The sequence below is a fragment of the Mus caroli genome, chromosome 12 (assembly GCF_900094665.2).
Source record: "Mus caroli chromosome 12, CAROLI_EIJ_v1.1, whole genome shotgun sequence".
NCBI classification, from domain to species: domain Eukaryota; kingdom Metazoa; phylum Chordata; class Mammalia; order Rodentia; family Muridae; genus Mus; species Mus caroli.
The window spans coordinates 107,744,088-107,749,201 of NC_034581.1; the positions used below are offsets into that span (position 1 = coordinate 107,744,088).

At 52.7% G+C, this 5,114-nt stretch overlaps 1 gene segment (V, D, J or C); it reads right to left on the bottom strand.

Annotated features, from left to right (window-relative positions):
* LOC110306604 overlaps nt 1–5,114 on the bottom strand; it is a 540,063-nt gene that overhangs the window by 3,300 nt on the left and 531,649 nt on the right.

A 5,114-nucleotide genomic window follows, 5' to 3' on the forward strand; every position in this document is an offset into this window, starting at 1 on the left:
CTGCATCAGTTCCTTTCTAACTTCTAGGTCTGGTTCCCAATTCCTACCATCCCCTACTCTCCACATATGTGCTATTTCTGGTCCCCCACATTCCTGACATCATCAACTCCCATGAGCTTCTAGCACTGGCCCCCCACATTCCTCTCATCCCCAGACCCCCTTTAGCTGCTCTGATTTGTCCCCTAGTCCCTGGGGTAGCTCTGAGGTCCAGACTCTGACAACTGCCACAGTATCTTTACAGAGGCTCAGCTTGCCTTCCCAACTCCTTTCTGTTCCAGAACTCCTGTAAACCTTTTTTTTTTGGTCCCTGGAGAGTGTCCTGGTCCCCTGTTAACCACACCTGCCTAGGCCCTTGGCCCCTGTGTAGCTCCTTTGTTTGTTTTGCCTACCTCCACCAGCCCAGCTTATTTAGATCTGTTTGGCTTGGTCTTCCCATGTACCACCAGCCCCAGATTCCACTTAGCTGCTCTCCCAGGGTTTCTGAGCTTTTGGAGGTATTATGTCTCTGACTACTAAGCCCTCATTAGGTCACCTCCACCTGTACTGCCTGTTCCTCACCCACAGCTGTACTGCCTGGTCCCAACCAAGAGCTGTACTGCCAGGTCACTACCCATAGCTCTACTGTCTGTTCCCTACCCAAAGCTGCACTGCCTGGTCCCTACCCACAGCTGTACTGCCTGGTCCCTACCAAAGGCTGTACTGCCTGATACCCAACCAGAGCTGTACTACCTGGTCCCCACCCACAGCTGTACTGCCTGCTCCCCACCCAGAGCTGGTCTGCCTGGTCCCTACTCACAGCTGTACGGCCTGTTCCCTACACAGAACTATACTGCCTGTTCCCCATCCAGAGCTGTATTGCCTGGTCCATAACCACAGCTTTACTGCCTGTTCCCCACCTAGAGCTGTACTGCCTGTTCCCCACCCAGAGCTGTACTGCCTGGTCCCCACCTAGAGCTGTATTGCCTGGTCCACACCCAGAGCTTTACTGCCTGGTCCTAGCCACAACTGTACTGCCTGGTCCCCACCCACAGTTGTACTGCCTGGTCCTACTCACAACTGTACTGCATGTTTGTTCCCTACCCAGAGTTGTACTCCCTGTTCCCTACCCACATGTACTGCCTAGTCCCCACCCACAGCTATACTGCCTGGTCCCAACCAAGAGCTGGAATGCCTGGTCACTACCCATAGCTCTACTGTCTGTTCCCTACACAGAGCTGCCTTGCCTGTTCCCTACCCAAAGCTGCACTGCCTGGTCCCTACCCACAGCTGTACTGCCTCGTCCCTACCCACATTGTACTGCCTGGTCCCCACCCACAGGTGTACTGCCTGGTCCCTACCCAAGGCAGTATTGCCTGATACCCAACCAGAGCTGTACTACCTGGTCCCCACCCACAGCTGTAACTGCCTGGTCCCTACCCAAGGCAGTACTGCCTGATACCCAACCAGAGCTGTACTACCTGGTCCTCACCCACAGATATATTGCCTGAACCCCACCCAGAGCTTGTCTGCCTGGTCCCTAATCATAGCTGTACGGCCTGCTCCCTACCCAGAGCTGTACTGCCTGGTGTCTAGCCACAGCTGTACTGCCTGGTTCCCATCCAGAGCTGTACTGCCTGGTCCCTAACCACAGCTTTACTGCCTGGTCCCCACCCACAGCTGTACTGCCTGGTCCCCACCCAGAGCTGTACTGCCTGGTCCTCACCCACAGCTTTACTGCTTGGTCCCTACTCACAGCTGTACCGCATGGTCCTCACCCACAGCTGTATTGTCTGGTCCCTACCTACAGCTGTACTGCCTGTTCACTACCCACAGCTGTACTGCCTGGTGTCTATCCAGAGCTGTACTGCCTGTTCCCTTCGCAGAGCTGGACTGCCTAGTCCCTACTCAGACCTGTACTGCCTGGTCCCTACCCAGAGCAATACTGCCTGTTCCCTACCCAAAGCTGCACTGCATGGTCCCTACCCACAGCTCTACTGCCTCATCCCTACCCACAGATGTACTGCCTGGGCACTAGCCACAGCTGTACTGCCTGGTCCCCACCCAGAGCTGTACTGCCTGGTCCCTACCCACAGCTGTACTGCCTGGTCCCCAACCAGAGCTGTACTGCCTGGTCTCTATCCAGAGCTGTACTGCCTGGTCTCTATCCAGAGCTGTACTGCCTGTTCCCTACCCAGAGCTCTACTGCCTGTTTCCTACCCAAAGCTGCACTGAATGGTCCCTACCCACAGCTCTACTGCCTCATCCCTACCCACAGCTGTACTGCCAGGGCACTACCCACAGCTGTACTGCCTGGTCCCCACCCAGAACTGTACTGCCTGGTTCCCACTCAGAGCTGTACTGCCTGGCCCCTACCCAGAGCTGTACTGCCTGGTCACCTCCTACACTTGTACTACCCATTCCCTACCGAGAGCTGTATGCCTGGTCCCCACCTACAGCTGTACTGCCTTTTCCTCATCTGTATTTGTATGCCTCTTCCCCATCACAAATGTACTGTGGGTCCCCAACTGCATTGTACTGCCTGGTCCACACCCATATCTCTAGTGCATGATCCATACTTGTATTGGTACTGCTGGAATCATACCTGCATCGGTACTGCCTGGTCCCCAGAGTTCCACAGGTGGTAGCCTTTCTCTTGAGATATTTACCTTCTTTCAGCTTCATTCCTGGAATCCACTATCCAATGCTGTTCTTGAAGTCTGAGCTCCAGGTCATCAACTCTTACTTTAGCTCCTCAGGTAGGTACATCAGCCTTTGCCGATGAACCCTCCCCATCCCCTCTTTACCTATTCTCTCAATCCTGTAGGCCTCTGCCCTACCCTTTCTACACTGGATTTTCCTTCCTTTGCTGCCTCAGCTGTCCTTTGTCCACCAGTCTGCTGGCCAGGCCAGACCCTCAGCTTTCTGGGTCTCTCCCCTGAACTCCTTGAGGCTTACTCTGGTTGTCTGTAGATGTGCGCAGCTTACTGGTCCGTTCTTCTGTGTGTGGGAACTCTGGAGTCTTCCTGCTTGACCCCAGGCTGCAGGTAGGCACCTTTTCTCTGCAACAGACAGGCCCTTTTTGGGGGGCTGATCTGTCAACTCCTTCCCTTCCTCCTGTGATCTTCCATCTGTTAGGTCTGGAAAGGCCCCCTGCTCTCCCTAGGCTGTGGCTCTCTCCATTTTCTCAGCTGAGCACACTCACATGTGGAGCCACGTGAAGAAGATTGCTGCTATTTTTGCTTGGTCACTGTGCTTCTAACAGCCCAGCTCTGAGCTCTGCCTCATCCTTCCAGGATTTACAGTCCTTGCCCCAGAGGTGTGAAGATCACACTTCTCCCAACCCAGTACCTACTAAGAACAGGATTGAAACTGGGTGACACGGGACGCTTCCTGAGGTTCCTCTTTCTTCTGTTGGTTTCAGTGTTTGGGGTAGGGGAGAGCAGGGGGAGTCCACACATGGTCTAGGTTACCTCTTGTAGGGGTGGGCGAGGGAGGTGGTTCTCTTGAGACCCATAGAGAAGATGTGAAGCCTAGTTGTCTCAACCCAGTGTTCCTGGGTTGCCTGTGGCTGAGTGCCTATGTCTACTCTCCTGATCACCTCAATGGAGGAGGCTTTCTCTCAGTCTGAACTATAACCCAGCTTAGGTACCAACCTCTGCCATTCTCTCTCCAACCAGTGCTATCTCTGTAGACCCCAGAAGTGTCTCTGGCTCAAGGAGGAAAGTGAAGTCTGGAGTGAGAGTGCAGAGTGGAGAAGGCAGGTGTTGAGGGGAAAGTGCTCCAGCTTCTGACAGTGCCACCAAACAGTGGATCATATGGTTGCAGAGAGAAGGTGGGCAAGGATCCAGAAGTGGTTCTTTGCTAAACTAAGAGAGGCTATGAGTAGGGAGGGTCTCTGATGGGTGGATTTACTTGGATTTCATTTCTAGGGTCACATTCCACAATTCTAATCCTGGGGTCTTATATGATAGGTAACAGTGGGAACACTCAGTGTAGTCAACCATATATATTGGAATAATAGTACTCATTGATACCAGATCAGATGGTGGCAGGGCTTGGTGGGGTACAGGGTAAGGAAGGGGGGTTAAAGCAAGGTCCTGGGAGCCTGAGAAGGGGCTATGTTTGGAAGGTTTAGAGAGTGGCCAGGTTCATGAAGAGTAGGGGTTCAACCAATCCTAGAGGACCCAGGGCTGCATGGAGGAAAGGGCTTCTCTAGGCTGGGCAGTTTGTTCACATCCCCCACTTTGCAGCCAGAACCATGGCCCTGTCCATCTAGTCTCTGGTTCCCATGGCCACCTGGCTGTTTGGTCAAAGATCACTTCCCTGAGCCAGTAACTATATCATGGAAGTCTGGAGCTTTGTGCAGTGGTGCGAGCAAGTTAACATTTTTCTTTTTGTTCAAGCTGTACTACTTCAGGAGGTCAGTAATTATGTCTGGCAGCTTCTGTACTAGGCAGGCTAGTATGTGCAATGAGACTCAAGATAGACAGTACCAGGTAGTACCTGAATGGAGAAGAAAATTGATGAGTGTAAGTTCAGCAGCGGAATGGTCAGCTGGAGGTCATGCTTATGTCATTTTCTCCCCTAGATCAACGGTCTTGAAGAGATGTGCCCAGCGAGGACACCTAAGGTCACAGCACTGGGTTCTTCCTGTCAAACCTTTCTTATGACCAACTTCAAACCCCATCTGCTAACCTCAGTTCTGCATGAACCCCACAGGTCAGTATGGACCTTTCCCATCATCTATTGGTCAGTGCAGCCATTCAAGAGAAATAATTAAGCCTCTGTCAGTAGAATTGATCTGGAGTGCTGGGTCTCTGCTATACCAGAGGCCTTGCCTGATCCTCTAAGGATCCCCAACCAGGCCTTAGATCTTCACCCTTTGTCAGATATGGGCAGTGTCTCTGTACCCTGGCTTCATCTCTGGTACTGCTTCCTCTCTTATGTGTCCATCACTGTCAGTGTGCTTTCAATGCTGACTGCTGGGATTGGAGGGCAAAGGGCTCTTGCCTCAGGAGAGCCAGATGAATGGATAAACAAACCAGTATAAGACTGAATGAGTGGACCAGAGTGGTGGTTTAGGAGGTAAGGATGCCGAAGTTCCACATCTAGGACTCACATGTGGAGGAGAGACT